Source organism: Schistocerca nitens, chromosome 6, assembly GCF_023898315.1.
Source record: "Schistocerca nitens isolate TAMUIC-IGC-003100 chromosome 6, iqSchNite1.1, whole genome shotgun sequence".
Classification (NCBI taxonomy): domain Eukaryota; kingdom Metazoa; phylum Arthropoda; class Insecta; order Orthoptera; family Acrididae; genus Schistocerca; species Schistocerca nitens.
The window spans coordinates 749,022,626-749,040,664 of record NC_064619.1 but is presented as its reverse complement, the minus strand read 5'-3'; positions in this window follow the sequence as shown (position 1 = coordinate 749,040,664).

Genomic DNA, 18,039 nt, shown 5'->3' with positions numbered 1-18,039 from the left:
AGTGCGAAACTTGTTTTCAGTGATGAAGCAACATTTTTTCTTAATGGTGAAGTGAAGATAAGCGTAAGTTATTTACGAAAGCAAAAACATACGTAGACACCAACATTGAGACAGTATCAGACGAAATTAATACTATAAAGCAGTTGAACACTGAATTGCATGATGAAATCTCCGTTCTTAAAACAAAAGCAGACACACACACAGTAGACTTTCAGACAATGACCAGCAGACTTGAACAGTTGGAATTAATACAGGTTCCCGATGTTATTAAAGCAGACGTTAAGAAATTAAACAAAACCACATGTAAATGCAAAAACAAATTAATGCTTGCGACACTAAAAATGACGATCAGGTGAAAGCACTGACTGAAAAATATGATGAATTGGCCAGTCCTATTGACGTTATCGAAAATAACAATGACACTAAATCAGACGATACGTCACCAATTTCGTTCAATCAAACACCCGAATTCCAAAACCTACAGCAGACAATCAGTGAGATAGGTTCGTCCAATAATACATTACGCAGAAAATTGTCATCTTTACAGCACGAAGTGACAGAGATGAGAAATGTTTCAGCCTCTAACACGACACGGCGTACGGCACATTCCGAACATGTCTCACACTCACACAGCCAGTATAATTAGGTAATTTACAGAGAGTACGTGACTTAGATTTCGAACAGTCACATACAGACTATCATACAATCCTGAACCTGCTCAGACATTCAGAGACGATAATTTTGATTACAAGCACATCCTATCCGTTAGGAAATTTACGGTATTTAAAAATAACAGAACACAGATTCACCCCTTGGATTGGATACAACAATTTAGCTTTGCTTTTCTACCAACTTGGCCCGTAACACACAAATTTGAATTTATTTGCAGTTTTTTGGAAGGCGAACCGGCAACTCGTATGAGACCGATCGCGAGACAATGCTACTCGGTAGAAGAATTTCAGAATGCTTTTCTGTCAGCATATTGGTCGAAGACGACACAGCGCAGAATCAAGTATCAATTAATTAGCTTACCGAATTATGAGAACTCAAATTTTCCCACTGTCACGCAATTTTTTGAACACATGGTCCAACAAAACCAATACTTAAGTGAGCCATACAGTGAACCAGCACTTACCCAATTATGTATTTCTAAATCACCACGATCGTTAAGAGTATCTCTTTTAACAGGACACCAGAAAGAAAATATTTCGGCATTTAGAGATCTGTTACAGCTTTTGGAAGTTCAGCAATCAGACTATTCCTTCATAAACAAAAATTTTTCACATCATAACCAATGCCAACAAGCATACGGCAATTACGAACAGCCACGCTATTTTAATAGCAAAGGTGATAGACGGTCCAGGAATGACAACCACCAGAACTTTAATACCAGACAAAAGTTTAATCTTCAGTATCTTCAAAATTATCAGTAATCGCAGACACATTTTGTTAACAATGGAGGCTTTTCCCCACAACAGCAACAAAACCAGCCGGTTAGCATACCAAACCAACAATGTAATGTGCAAGGTCAACCAAGCTTTAATGTTTCGCAGCGTACATGAATAGCGTCCGCCCCACCATAAGTAACGCACAGCAACAAGGAAATCACTACGTACAGAAAACACATCATTTCAACTCCTATCGCAATGCGCCGTATAGCAATGATTATTATGACAGACGTAAAAGTAATGAGCACAGTATTCAGCGTACCAGTCGGTCTTATCAGCAGCAGAGTCAACCACAACAACAGATTATTATGAATGTACCAGACAGTCGATATCATCCCGAACCTAATACATCAGGACGATATAATAGTACAGTACAAATAGTCGAAATGCCACAGCATCTCCCGCAAATAACAGCACGTCAGAAAGAATCTGACTAGATACAGTACAGGTTGCATCTTCCAGCAACGTAAGCAATACGATTGACACACAGACTCTTGTTCACGAAAATGTTATTACTTTTGACGACATCCGAGACACACTTTTACATGAAAAACCAGTTATACAAATACCCTTTCCACACCCTGTCACCGAAGTAAAGTTGGGATCATCCACATTTTCCGCAGTAATCGATTCTGGATCAGCAATGTCAGTTATAAACTAAGAAACATTCAACGAATGTAACAAAGAGAATACTTATCCTACGTCACCATTAGGCAAAACTAAAATAAAAGGAGCAGCATCCGGTAAAGCAGTAGATGTAAAATTACAGACACACTTATCATTTTGTATTGCAGGTCATACGTTCCACTCAAATTTTTGGATTGTTCCCTTACTGACAACACACGTTATTTTAGGTACGGATTTTTTGGTACAACATGACGCAATTATTGACTTTCAAAATTCCTATTTAATGTTAAAGGATGAAAAAGTACAACTAGCATTAGAATTTCAGCACGCTTTACTGCAGATGAATTGACAATTAATCGAACAGAGGTCATTTCTACATCGCGTAACACAGTTATCCCACATTGTTCACAGATACGTACGTACACAACTACAACACACCAGACGAAGCCGACTATGACGTTATGCAAATGATTTCTGATAAAGTAAAACAGAGCAACGCAAATACAGATGACGAACGTACTCAACTACGCAAAATTCTTTTACAGCAAGCTCCAGTTTTTGACAACTTCGTCGTCATACGAGACATAGCACAAGAGCAGAGCAAAGACAGCTTGTGGGTAAGAAATGAAACACCTTTGGCAAGATAGGAATAATGTTACCATTAGAACCCATTACCACAGTCTAACATAACAGTCGCGACACTCACTGCTGTACAAGTTGCCGCCGTTTGACAGATGGAGCGACACTAGCGCTCCAAGCGGCAGGTAAGGTGAACGTCAGACGCGTCGTAAGCATAATGTTTGTTTGCATCTATTTCCTACGTAATTTCCGAATTATTTGAGCTATTTTCTTGCCTCCAAGAGTTTGTGTAGTATCAGAAGGCATATATGTTTCTAAAATAAGCGCAAGTATGGACAAAAACCGTGAATAGAGTGGCAAGCTACAACACATTCGTGAAGAAACACTTGTGACATTGGACAGAATTGCAGCTTACCACGTTGATATCAAAAGAATATAAACACACAGATTCACATGCAAGAAGCACAGATATGTACCTCTACATGTAAAAGCGATCGACAGCTCGTTTATCGTTCTGTAGGCCTACTGTGTTTGTCATTGTCGCCTGTTGCCGAAGTACGACCTTCATCTTTATATTGTCCTAAGTGGGACAAGCAACTGCCAAATAGTGGGAGAAATATGCTGAAAACATTATAACGAGGTGATTACATTACGTTTCACGAAAAAACAAATATTTGAATAATTTTCAAACAATCTGTCAGTAAACAAGGTGCTAACAAAATATTGTCATCACACGAAAGAAGCAAGGAAAATTAAGTGACTAATAACAGAAGTGAATGAAATACATACCAAAGAAATCAGTAGCCCAAATGAGCCAACTTCTTCAGTTTCTTATTTGCTTTCTTGTTGTTAGAATCTAAGTCTTGATTCTAATAATTGAGCTGATAAACGAGTCTCACTTTAACAAATATCTTGAACAACAGTTTCCATCTTGCAGCACGTTTCTCATCTCTTCTCATGCTAATCTGGCTTAACAACAAGTCAAGGGAATCTTTTTTAAAATATCTTCAACATTCGTTTGTCCTTGTTCACTTGATCCTTCTGATATAGTTTCTGTCACTGTCTGTTGGCACTTTCCTTGTCCCGTAATAGTTTCGCTCGAAGTCTAGCTATCTGCACATTCTGACATTTCACACGCTTTTGTAAGACACGAACAACTGCAATTAATCTAAACACTTCATAGTCAAAGCAGGTCTGTATTGATGATTCACACGAATCTGGCGTGGAGAGTTGAACTGGCTGCTTCTGTGTCATAGGACTGTTTTACAGTATTAGATTGACTGTCGAATCTTTGTGGCAGTTTCCTCTTCATCGTCAGTTGAGGTAGTTTATTTGGAATGTCAAACAGTGTGAGTACTGCATTCCACACGAGTTTGTTATTGTCTGCGTTCATGAACTGGTTTTGTTCGAAATGTAGCGAACAAAACATAATGTTATTATACAGGTAAACTGGGTCTTTCTCATAAGGTCTTCTCGTCTGTTATTAACTAGCCATTTTCTGCTCCTAAAACGAAACATTCATCATTTATACAGATATAGTTTGCAAGTGAATCCTGACGATACAGTTTAGTAACATGATGGTATATACCTCTCAGGATCCTTAGGAAACCTAAAAAAAGACATCTGTGGTGGTTTCTTCCTACTGTTGTTGCAATTTATTGCGCTACAAACGCTCCCGATGGTAAAAACCATTGTATAAATCAAAATAAACAATCACTATTCGCTTTCACCATCGCGCCGAACTCACAGTTCAAGCTACCGGCCGCTTGGGGTGCTGCTGGCGCTGTAGGCAACAAAATCGAGGCGAAGTGTCGCGACTGTTATGTTAGACTGTGCCCATTACACTGTACGCAAAAACATTCTGTTTCGCCGCTCTCACCCTGACAGCAACAACTGGTTATTATGCGTTCCTGACGAACTTGTTAACAAATTAATTTGGTATACTCATTTAAGTAATGCACGTTATGGAGCCTGACAATGTTTACTTATACTTAGACAGAACTGTTATTTTGCCAACATGGAGAAACGTATTCGACGAGTTTTAGCGTCATGTAAAATCTGCCAGAAAGCTAAATCAGATACGACTTCACATATTCTTCCGTTACATCCCTTTGTATCGATTAAATTGAGACACATGGCCGCTGTAGACATTTTTGGTCAGATTCCCAGAACTAATAGAGGTTTTTGCTACATCTTTGTCGCTGTTGAACTCACTTCGAAATTTGTTACCTTCATTCCGTTACGCAAAGCCACTGCGAAATCCATTTCGAATGCACTTGTAAAACATTTTTTATTTCATATAGGACATGTATTGAAAGTAATTTCCGACAATGGACCACAATTTCGATCTGCGATATGGAAACGTATGTTACGAGCTAGAAACATTTCTCTGATCTATATATCCAAATATCACGCTTCTTCGAACTCTTGTGAACGATTAATGAAAGAAATTGCTAAACTATGTAGAATATACTGTTACGAAAAACATATTTATCCGGATACACACATACTCTCATTCCAGGATTTAATTAACTCCATACCAAATGAATCTACTATGCTATCTCCGAATGTTATATTGAAAAATGTTGAACCACCTAACAAAATTAAAGAATTAGTATCTTTTCCTACATCTCACCGACTACGCCACCATGAAATAATTGGCATTGTGCTCAACAACATCAAATGTGTCACAGAGTGTCGGAGACCTTGGCAAGTGCCTGGAAAGGCAAGGTAAGCAGGTCGCTTTTCTTGTCATTATATATCAGACTGTGCACATTTTCCATTTTTTTTTTTGTGTATGATTCTTTTCCTATCGAAAGTAGAATTTTTGTCTGTATGCACCATGAAATCTGTAAGATATAAAAAACACCAGTTGACTTTGGCATTTTTACTTATGATATCTCAATATCTTGACTATTCTACATTTTTTAATACTACATTATGATACTGTGTGCACATTTTGCACTTGAAAACTGTCTATCTTTTTGACCTAATACGTATTCTGTCATGCTACGCTGTATGCTTAGTCATATCACTAGAAACAAGTTTTTATTTAATGGGTATATGATTTAAAAACAAGTTATTAATCCATATTCGTCATTTTCAGAAAGCAAAATCATGTAAAAGAAATGTATTATACAACCACAGTGGTCTACTATGAAATGGAAATTTTACAATCAGAATGAAAGAAAGAAAATGTAATACCTTGTCATGAAGAGTAAATGAATCAGAATTAACAAGCATTAACAATAATATACTATACACACTGTATAATAGCAGTCTTAAATAATGATTTTTCTTTCAGAATACGAGGCGATTATTGCAGGCTGTCAGACAGAACTACACATGTTAATTTTAGTGATGAAATATGCTAGAAGTAAGAAACTCTATAATATATGAAGTGATGAATGATAATGAATAGTTGTATGAGGAGAATAGTAATATGAATATGAATAATGAAGTGTCTATTTTTTGCAGATGATAATAAATGATGATGAATAGTTATAAGAAGAATATGGTAATATGAATAATGAAGTTTTTTCTTTGCAGATGATGATAATGATGAAGTTATGGTAATATGAATAATGAAGTTTTTCTTTGCAGATGATGAGAATGATGAAGTTTATATATTTTCTGTTAGTTAAGAGATGCTATGTAGTTATTTAAGTATTTGTTGCAGTTCCTTTTGACAGTATGTCTTATGTAACATACTATCATGACTGAATGTTTTGGGAAAGACAGCTAGAGTACATACATATTGAGTACACGTTTCATTAACTGTTAATTTGAAGTTTACTATTTTTCAGCATAATATACGTTTTTTCTTTCAGGTCAATAGCCCATTTTGTATTTTTTCCAGGAGAAGCTTTTCATGATATTAATATGCCATGAGCACTTAGTTATGAAACCTGTTCTAATACTTGCATTTTTTTACCAGTTGTATCATTTATTAATGTGATCACATATACTGTACTTGTTTCATAACCTTGTTACAGTTGACTCATGACGAATGACGTTAATAATCCTTATTTCCAGCAATAAGTCAAAACAAATATTTTCATACCCAAGCAATTAATTATCGATCCCAACACAATGTATTGCTAGCACAAAAAATTTTTATTACCAGTCCCAACTATTATCAGTATACAACTAAATAATGCTACCAGTTTAAGATATATTTCTAGTCCTAAATATAATGCAAATTTCTCTGATGTATTGAATCCATTATATCTATGTATTATTGGACTACAGACCTTGAGTAATAGTTACAATGACTTACATTTTAAATATGTCTTATGTCACTTGTGTGATATCATATATAAACACTAACAGCTTGATGCTACACACAGTAACTCTTGTTTTGAATGATGATTTCTGATTAATACTGAATGATGCTTTATAATAATGCATAAATACTATGCCAATGATTACTGTAATGAGATGACTTATGCATAAATGTTATGCCAATAATTACTGTAATGAGATGACATATGCATAAATGCTATGCCAATAATTACTCTCATGAGAAGACTTATGATGCAAATAATTACTGTAATGAGATGACTTATGCATAAATGCTATGCCAATAATTACTGTAATAAGATGACTTATGATTAATGTTCTATAATACTCCATACATAATACATAAATGTTTAGTAACTATCCAATGAGTGCCAATAATTATTCAAATCGGTTGATACACTAATATAATTCTGAATGTTCACTAGCATAAGACTTAATGTCCTTCACCTTCTGACCTAATTACCACCAATTACTGCAATATCCGTATGTCCTATCCATCCTCATGATCATGGAGCACTATATTTGAGTTTTGCACTAATTCTACAGTGATGTAAGAGTGTGGATTCTACAAGAATGTGGTGTTGACATATCAAGCTGTCCAACACCTTGAACGATGGAGATGTTAGTTTGGTGTACCTAATGTATTACCAAAATGATAACATACAATATTAATGCAACATTTCAGTGTCTTTGCTGCACTGATAAATACTTCAGGAAGAGAACTTCAGATTGTCTCACTTGGTGTTGTGCTTCTGTAGAAAGATATGGACTTTCAGCACAGCTACATGCAACTCACTGTGCTACAACCATGATGCTATCCTTCCCATTCCTTTCCTAGTTCTTGTAAAATGGCAAAGACTTTTCAGTGCTTGTGTACTTTATTTCATTTCTCAATATGTTTAAATTCTTGTAAAATGGTAAAGACTTATGTGGTGTGTGTGCACTTTATTTCATTTTGCAATATGTTTAAATTCTTGTAAAATGGTAAAGACTTATACAGTGCATGTGCACTTTATTTCATTTCTCAATATGTTTAAATTCTTGTAAAATGGTAAAGACTTTTACAGTGTGTGTGCACTTTATTTCATTTCTCAGTATGTTTAAATTCTTGTAAAATGATAAAGACTTATACAGTGTATGTGCACTTTATTTCATTCCTCAACATGTTTCAATTCTTGTAAAATGGTAAAGACTTATACAGTGTGTGTGCACTTTATTTCATTTCTTAATGTATTCAGTTCATGTAAATATGCTAAAGACTTCTACAGTGCATGTGCACTTTATTTTACTCCTTCATCTGTTTAATTCATATAAAAATGCTAAAGAGTTTTACAGTGCATGTGCACTTCATGTCATTTGTTAATATATTTTGTACTCATTGCGTATACATTTTATCACTTCTTAATATGTTCTGAACTCAGTGCGTGTGCACTCTATTTCATTTCTTAATATGTTTTGCACTTATCAATAATGTATACACTCTGTGACTGTAGACTTAGTTAACTAAATACATTATAGAAAAATTTGTTGCTCATGGCAAGTCCAATTGACTCACCATTACTGCCAAATTTTTGCCCCCAGTGGAGGGTTATGTAAGAGGTCCATGATTAAGAAATTTGTTGCTAGCACACTCGAGCAGATGTGATTTCGATGGATTGCTGACACGCTTCCTGTGATATGTAAGCTGTTAGAGAATCTCAGACCAGAGAGCAGTGTTGTATGCAGTAGGAGTAAGCAGTTGCTATCAGTCTGGTGTATCGAGTTGGCTGGGCTGGTCGTGTGGAGCGTTGGAGCCTGAGCATTGTAGTATAAGGTAAAAGCAGCCTCGCACATATGTACTATTGTTATATCAAGTCCCATGTAAATGTGTTAAGAAAATTTCTTAATAATAATCTTTCTTATAAAAATTAACTTTTGAAAATTATTCATCTCAATTTAAAGAATTTACTAATTTCTCCAATCCATGCTCATCCCGATTATTGTAAAGACAAATCAGTTGTTTCTTTTTATACATGACAAATCTATCGGCCAGCATTGCACTGGGCTGTGCCAGAAAAGTTTCTTATAGGAGCAGATATATATGCGTTATCCAGCGACCTTATTGAGGTAAGAATTTTCAATTTATTCAGAATGAATGTTCAGGGCCATGATGCAGCACTACTGGCGTCGAAAATTTACCAGTTTAAATTCACATTCAATTATTGAAAGGTTATAAGTGAGCCACAATTTTATTGAGAGATTAGTCACATTTTATTATTCGTAGGTTACAGAATTTTTCTGTTGGGAGGTTACAACATGTAACTATACTGCATTATCTGCCAACTACACAATAGGATGTCCAATGCAGTGTAAAAATTATAGTGTATATACAGTTTGCATACGGATTTTTAAAGAAAAAACAAAATCCCAGGAAAGTCTTGTATTATATACATACCCATAAGGTGATAATCGTCTCCAGGTATTTGATCCCTTAGAGTATGTGAACGATGCAGGTAAAATGAGGTGATGCTCTGTCTTGCTGGCAAAGGATGTCCATTACAGTCTCCCATTGGGTCAGTAGCCACACATATACATTCTGCACGTATTTCTCTAAATTGTTTCCAGCACTTCCATGCTAAAATTTTAACTATATACCAGTTGCTGCTGCAGTAATGTCCACTTCTAGAGGGATAGTAGCTTCGTCTTGAAATCATGCTACAATGCGCCAATGTGTGTGTGTGTGTGTGTGTGTGTGTGTGTGTGTGTGTGTGTGTGTGTGTGTGTGTGTGTGTGTGTGTGTGTGTGTTTGTGAGTGTCTGTGCATTGGTATATCTATTCATTACATTAAACATCTACAGTCCTTCTCTACTGACTATTCGAATATGCTTCTTTATATGCAACGTTATGTATATCCTACATTTCTAGTGCTTGTGCCGCAAATTTCCCTATACTACAATTTTGTTCCGGGATTATTTCATATTTTTCACAATTTTCCGTTTATTCTATACTTTTCGATAGTTTCCACATTTTCTCCATCCACATTTTCTATAGCCTATATCTAAATGTATATCTAAATGTTGTGTGAGAAGTAGCTTCCTATGTTAAAAAATTATGTTTTTTCATTATTCAATATCACAGAAAATGTTGTAGTCGGTTCTCAGGACCGCGAGAATTTATGTACTACACTAAAATTTCACATATGCCCCTGTGTTGTCGACCAGCTGATGCAAATGCATAGGAATGTCATCAACTGAATTTTGCAGCAAAGTCATAGGTACACTTCTGGCAAAGGATGTCCATTACAGTCTCCCATTGGGTCAGTAGCCACACATATACATTCTGCATCTGGCAATACTGGTCACTTTTCAATGTGTCTTGCATAACTGATGGACAGATGAAACGATCTGCAGTCAGACTGCACTAGACTGTCGATTTTGGTCGACTTTGTGATTTTTCAGTTGTCATTCCTAGATTTTTCACTGCCCAGTAACGGTAGTTGGGTCGATCGACGAATCCCCCAACTTGAAACATCGCCTGTTCGGCCAAATAATGTTCTTGAATAACTCCAGCCAAGTGTTACGCCACGAGATCATAATTTCTCCATATTCCATCCGCCTGTCAAAATCTTTCAATAATAAATCTTGAACAGACTGGGGTTTCCAGGGTTTCCTTCTCTAACATGATATGTGCCATGTGCTTGTTTATTCCATTCTCATGAGCTGCCTGGTGTGCTGATTTTCCAGGACTGTGAGTGAAGATGTCCCTCACTGCTGCTACATTTTCCAGAAATAACACTTCCAAAGTTCGTTCTTCCCGTGTTTTATCCGTAACTGACCCAGCTGTCATTAGCTTGATGTGACAATTCCTAATCGTTTTAGCATGATGAGTAGCATGACGGCGGTGAACATCCCGCCACCACCGCTAAACAATGGCTACAGATCGCCAGGCTTCAAACAATGAAGCGACCTGGGCGCGTCCTTGTGAAGTCAGCTTTCCTACCTTCTCATAGTTCGGTGTAAGACGATGCTACAGACAGTCATGGTATTCTCAGGGAGTCTGTAACAAACCACAACGACGTTCATTAATAAATATCAACAATCACAAAACACATAGACATTTAAAACTAGGGAATGATTTTTCAATATGCATGGAGCTATAATGTTGGCGCTACAGTCTGGAACCGCGCGACCGCTACGGTCGCAGGTTCGAATCCTGCCTCGGGCATGGATATGTGTGATGTCCTTAGTTTGGTTGAAGTAGTTCTAAGTTCTAGGGGACTGATGACCTGAGAAGTTAAGTCCCATATTGCCCAGATCCATTTGAGCCATTTTTTTGTAACGTTGGCTTTCTCCTGTTACAAGCACATATAGCTCAGTTATGTGTCGGTTTCTCCTGGGGGTTTGCACTCCCTACCCCTCCAGCTGAGGGAACCATGGACCTTGCCGTTGGTGGGGAGGCTTGTGTAACTCAGCGGTACAGATAGCCGTGCCGTAGGTGCAACCACAACGGATGGGTATCTGTGGAGAGGCCAGACAAACGTGTGGTTCCTGAAGAGGGGCAGCAGCCTTTTCAGTAGTTGCAGGGGCAACAGTCTGGATGATTGACTGATCTGGCCTTGTAACACTAACCAAAACGGCCTTGCTGTGCTGGTACTGCGAATGTTGTCAGAAGCAGGACTCAAGTGTCGTCTCGAAAAGTGTGACTTTTTCAAACTGAATTACAGTACTTAGGTCATGTGATAAACAGTCAGGCCGGCCGTTGTGGCCGAGCGGTTCTGGGCGCTTCAGTCTGGAACCGCGCGACCGCTACGGTCGCAGGTTCGAATCCTGCCTCGGGCATGGATGTTTGTGATTTCCTTAGGTTAGTTAGGTTTAAGTAGTTCTAAGTTCTAGGGGGCTGATGACCTCAGAAGTTAAGTCCCGTAGTGCTCAGAGCCATTTGAACCATTTTTGAAAATTGTAGAGTGAAGGTACCAAACAACAACTCAGGAAAACTCAGAAATCAGCACCTCTGTGGCTGTAGCTAACGCCAAAGAGAAAGATTTTTTTATTTTATTTCTTTTTTTCAGTACCTAATGAAGATCAGTCAACGAACAACATAAATTGGTTCTTGGATGCCAGAGCAACAGAACATCTGATTAACAGTGAGATAGCTCTCACTAATTTATTGAAGCTGGAACAGCCAATTAAAGTTAGAGTAGCTCAGTCAGGCATTTTTGTTGAGGCTAAAGTAAAAGGTGAAATTAAAGTCACTAGTATGGTAAAAGGAAAGGAATTCAGATGACGATTACAGATGTTTTATCTGTACCTGATCTTAATTATAATTTGCTGTCAGTTAGAAAACTAGAAATGAATGGTTTTAGTATCACGTTTTGAAAGGCTCATGGTTTAATTAAAAAAGGAAAAGAAACTGTTGCCATTGCAAATAGGAATGAATCTCAGTTATCTGTTCCAAATTTTTTGCAACAAAAAGCCTTATCAGCTGCTTCAACTGCAACTAATGCGAAACTGTAACATAGCAGATTAGGCCACAGAACAATGTTCAAATTGTGTCAAAAGAAAACAATCACAGCTGCAATGCAATCACAATAGAAAATTTGCCACCAGACTTCTTCAGTTGGTCCACAGTGATATGTGTGGGCCAATTGCACCTCAATCATATGACAGAAAGAAGTATATGCTTACGTTCGTCGACGACTTTACACATTTCACAGTGGCGTATGCACTGGAATCAAAGTCAGAGGTAACTCGCTATCTGAAGATGTTTCACGCCATGGCTACAGCTCATTTCAACTCGAAGATTAGCAGACTGCACCGTGACAGTGGTCGTGAATACATGCCAAATGAATTGAAACTGTTTTATGAAGAACAATAAATATAGTTTGAGTTTACAATCAGATATACTCCTCAGCAAAATGGTCTTTCAGAGCGAATGAACAGAATTATTATTGAGAAAGCTCGTAGTATGCTACTTCGGTGTAAATTAGATATAATGTTCTTATCAGAAGCTGTTCGTACTGCCATGTACCTGCTTAATAGGAAGGAAAGGTGCCTGCAGCTTTGTGGTATAACGAGAAACCTTATTTGAGTAAGTTGAGAGTGTTCGGATGTATTGTTTATCTACTGGTACCAAAGGAATTGCGAACAGGGGAATTTGAAGGCAAGTGCTTAAAATGCTATTTCACTGGTTGCTGCCCTAACGGTTACAGGCTTTGGCGTCCAGAGGAAGGAAAAGTGGTCACAGGAAGGAACATTGTTTTCTACGAACGAAGATTTGAATTTGAAAGTAAACCAGCTAAGGACTGGATCCCACAATCTGTACAGGAATCATCTGAGAAGGATGATAATGAAGAAGATATCGTCGAAGAAGATGCCAAACTAAATGATGGGGGTCATGAAAGAATTCCCACACCTGAACTGACCAGTGACGAAGAGGAAGCTGAAAATTTATCAGAAAAGAAAGCTGTTCGGTTTTCTACCAGGAAGAGGAACCCTCCTAAATATCTGAAAGACTATGCTGTTCTTGGACTAAATGCTGATTCATTTTTGTATGGTGTACCGAAAAGTTACAAGGAAACTGCAAATCGTGAGGATAAGTAATACTGGTATAAAGCTGTACAGGATGAAACTGACTCTATAAAGGAAAACAAGACTTGGATCTTTGTTAAATTGCCACCTGGAAGGAAGACTAATGGCAGTAAGTGAGTGTTCAAATTAAAAAGGACAGGGATGGAAATATCATAAGACACAAGGCTAGACTTGTGGCAAAAGGATGTTCACAGAAAAGGGGATTTGACTACGATGAAACATATGCACCAGTGGCTCGACTTGCAACTGTTAGAATAATGGTAGTTATTGCAAACCAACTAGGACTGGTTCTGGAACAATTTGATGTCACCAGCGCTTTTCTTCACAGATTACTCAAGGAGGAAATATACACGACTATTTCTGAATGAGTGGGTATTCCAGAAGAACTGAAAGACACAACTGGTTTGGTTTGCAGGTTACAGAAATCATTATACAGCTTAAAGCAAGCACCAAGCACCACTATCATGGAATCACTCTATTCATACCTTTCTTATGTCTATATGATTCACTCAGTCAGAAGCAGATAAATGTCTTTGCTATACAATTTTAAAGGAAGTTGTCATTAATATTGTGCTCTGTGTTGATGATATTTTGATGGCAGGAAATAATAAAAAGAAAATGGACAGAGTGAAATTTAAGTTAAAGCAGAAGTTCAAAATAAAGGAACTGGGAGAACCACAATCATACTTGGGAATAGAGATTTCTATTAACAATGGAGAAATGTATCTGATGCTAACATCATATTTGAAGAATTTGCTACAAAAATTCAGCATGCAAGATTGTAATCCGGCCAAGACGTCTATGGAAGTTAAACTGGAAATCAAGGAAGGAAAAATGGTCGATAAACCCTGCAGGGAGTTGACTGGATGTTTGATGTACGCAATGTCAGAACAAGACCTGATTTGTGTGCTGTGGTCAACTTCTTGAGCAGATTCCAAAACAATCCATCGGAACAACTCTGGAAAAGCTTAAAAACAGTTTTGAGGTATATCAAAGGAACTGTCAATGTAAGACTACATTATCGAATTGGGAATGAAGAAGTCTTTCTGGCCTATGCTGATGCAAACCGGAATAGAAAAGAAGATGCAAGATCTATCTCTGGTTATCTATTAAAATGTTTTGGAAACACCGTCTGTTGGGCAACAAAGAAACAGACTAGTGTTGCTTTGTCTTCTGCAGAGGCAGAATATGTAGCTCTGGCGACAGCTGCAGCTGAGTTAAAAAAATGGTTCAAATGGCTCTGAGCACTATGGGACTTAACATCTATGGTCATCAGTCCCCTTGAACTTAGAACTACTTAAACCTAACTAACCTAAGGACAGCACACAACACCCAGCCATCACGAGGCAGAGAAAATCCCTGACCCCGCCGGGAATCGAACCCGGGAACCCGGGCATGGGAAGCGAGAACGCTACCGCACGACCACGAGATGTGGGCTGCAGCTGAGTTACTCTGGGTGAAATATTTGCTGGACGATATTCAAATTCCACTCCAGCTACCAATTCGTATATTTGAGGATAATCAGTCCTGTATAGGGATACTGAAAACATGGGAACATCGACGGTTGAGACATGTCAATGTTAAATATAATTTTGTAAGTCAACTTCACCACCACAGGATCATCACAGCCGAGCATGTACATTCGGAGGATCAGATTGCAGATATTTTTACCAAAGGCTTACCAGCTCCTAGATTCATTGCTTTGAGGAGCTTGATGGGTTTATTTTAATTTTTGTTAGCGTTAAATGTTTTGTGGCGGCCTTCGTAACGACAACACTTCGCTGTAGAAACGGCCTACGAAGTCACCGCCACACTTTTAATAGCGGGCCGACCGGTCCGCTGGAACAGTGAACAGAAAGATGAAAACCCAAACACTCGGATTAAATGAAAGTCGGTACTTATCTTTATTAACGACGATACAGAACATAGTGGTGAACATGGTCTACAGAAATCTGTCTAGTTCGAGTCGGAGCGACTTGGTCAGCGTCGGCTGACGACAAACAACAACTCTGCTGCGATGAACACACAACTGACTAGCAAGTACACAATTCGGTGGCGAGTATACAACTGAGCGGCGAATCCAGAACTGTCCTAGCGCTCTTTTTTTTTTTACTTTATTGTTATTTTAAAGCCTGTACAACAGGCAGGCTGTCAGCAGCACACTACGCTGTTCTTCAGCCATAGAATATACAAGCAGCAGAAACAGGAGAAAACATAAAAGTGACAAAAAGGTGGGCAATAAAACAGGAGACACAGAGAGACAAACACGGAGCCGTTCACACTCGTCGATAATCCACACTGCTAACAGATGAGACGATGCACAAACACTGAAGATGACGATGGCACTGGTGAACGAGGGAGTGCGACGGTGAACACTGAACACTAAACATGACGGCACACACGAAACACTGACGGCGGTGATCTCCGGCGCGCGAATGTCCACTTAGCGTGTGCGAGTCCGGGGACCTGCCAAGAGGGGAACAGGGGTGAGGTGGGGGAGAGGGGAGAAAAAGGATGCCAATGGCGGAGGAGACGGGGGCAGGAGGAGAGGGACAGGGGAGGGGAGGCCCGGGGGAGGAGGGGAGAGAAAAGGAGGAGGGAGGGAAAAAGGGAGAGAAGGGAGGGAGGGTGCCCAGAGGAGCAAGCACAGGAGGAGGGCGGGAGGATCAAAGTTGGTAGGAGGGGTAGATGGAGGGGAGGAGGGCATCATCAGGGAGGGGGAGCTGGCGGAAGCCACCTTGGGAGAGGGTAAGGAGGGTGGACAGATGGAGACCGGGCGGGACGTGGGAATACAGGCGCGGCAGCTGGCGGGGGTGGGAGAGGATCAGGGAGACGAGCGGGTGAGGAGGGTCGAGTTTACGGGAGGTGTACAGGATCCGTATCCTTTCAAGGAAAAGGAGGAGGTGGAGGAAGGGGATGAGATCATACAGGATCCGCGTGGGGGAGGGGAGACGGATGCGATAGGCGAGGCGGAGAGCATGGCATTCAAGGATTTGGAGGGATTTATAAAAGGGAGGGGGGGCGGAGATCCAAGCCAGATGGGCATAACAAAGGATAGGGCGGATGAGGGATTTATAGGTGTGGAGGATGGTGGAGGGGTCCAGACCCCACGTATGGCCGGAGAGGAGCTTGAGGAGACTGAGTCGGGAGCGTGGCTTGGCTTGGATTGTCCGGAGGTGGGGAGTCCAGGAGAGGCGACGGTCGAGGGTGACGCCAAGGTACTTAAGGGTGGGAGTGAGGGCGATAGGATGGCCATAGATGGTGATGTAGAAATCAAGGAGGCGGAAGGAAGGGGTGGTTTTGCCTACAATGATCGCCTGGGTTTTGGAGGGATTGACCTTGAGCAACCACTGGTTGCACCAAGCGGTGAACCGGTCAAGATGGGATTGGAGAAGGTGTTGGGAGCGCTGCAGGGTGGGGGCAAGGGCAAGGAAGGCGGTGTCATCGGCAAACTGGAGAAGGTGGACGGGGGCTGGCGGCAGCGGCATGTCCGCCGTGTACAAAAGGTACAGAAGGGGGGAGAGGACGGAGCCTTGGGGCACACCGGCAGAGGGGAAAAAGGTGTAGGAATCTGCGTTATGGATGGTGACATAGGAAGGACGGCGGGAGAGAAAGGAGCCGATCAGACGGACGTAGTTAATGGGAAGGGCGAAGGTTTGGAGCTTGAAGAGGAGACCGGAATGCCATACACGGTCATAGGCACGTTCGAGGTCCAGGGAGAGGAAGATTGCGGAGCGACGGGAATTAAGCTGTTCGGAAAGGAGATGAGTGAGGTGAAGGAGAAGGTCGTTGGAAGAGAAGGACGGCCGAAAGCCACACTGGGTAACGGGAAGAAGGCGGTGCTGGCGGAGATGCTGGTGGATGCGGCGGGTGAGGATAGATTCCAGGACCTTGCTGAAGACCGAGGTAAGGCTGATGGGGCAGTAGGAGGAGACGGCGGACGGTGGTTTGCCGGGTTTAAGGAAGATGAGGGTACGGGAGATTTTCCACAGGTCGGGGTAGTAACCGGTGGACAGGACTACATTGTAGAGCCTGGCCAGGGTGGAGAGGAAAGAGACAGGAGCTTCACGAAGGTGACCAGGAGCGGTGTTGCGTTTTGTGCGGAGTGTAGCAATGAGATGCTGTGTAGTGATAGGGGCATTGAGTTCCGTGTGTGCAATGTTGTCCAAGTACTGGAAACCAGGAGCGAGGGGAGGGGAAGAGGTGTCAGTTCGATCGCGGATATCCGGGAAGAGGGAGTAATCGAACTGGGGATCATCGGGGATGGAAAATACATCGGAGAGGTAGGAGGCAAAGTGATTGGCCTTACTAAGGGAGTCAGGGAAAGGGTGATCATCATGGAGAAGAGGATAATAGGGGGAGGGTTTAGTTCCGGTAAGGCGACGGAAGGCCGACCAGAACTTGGACGAGTTGATTGGTAGGGTAGCATTTAAACGGGTGCATGTCTGCCGCCAGTCCCGGCGTTTCTTAGCCGCGAGCAAATTACGAATGTGTCGATGGAGTTGCCGGTGGCGTCG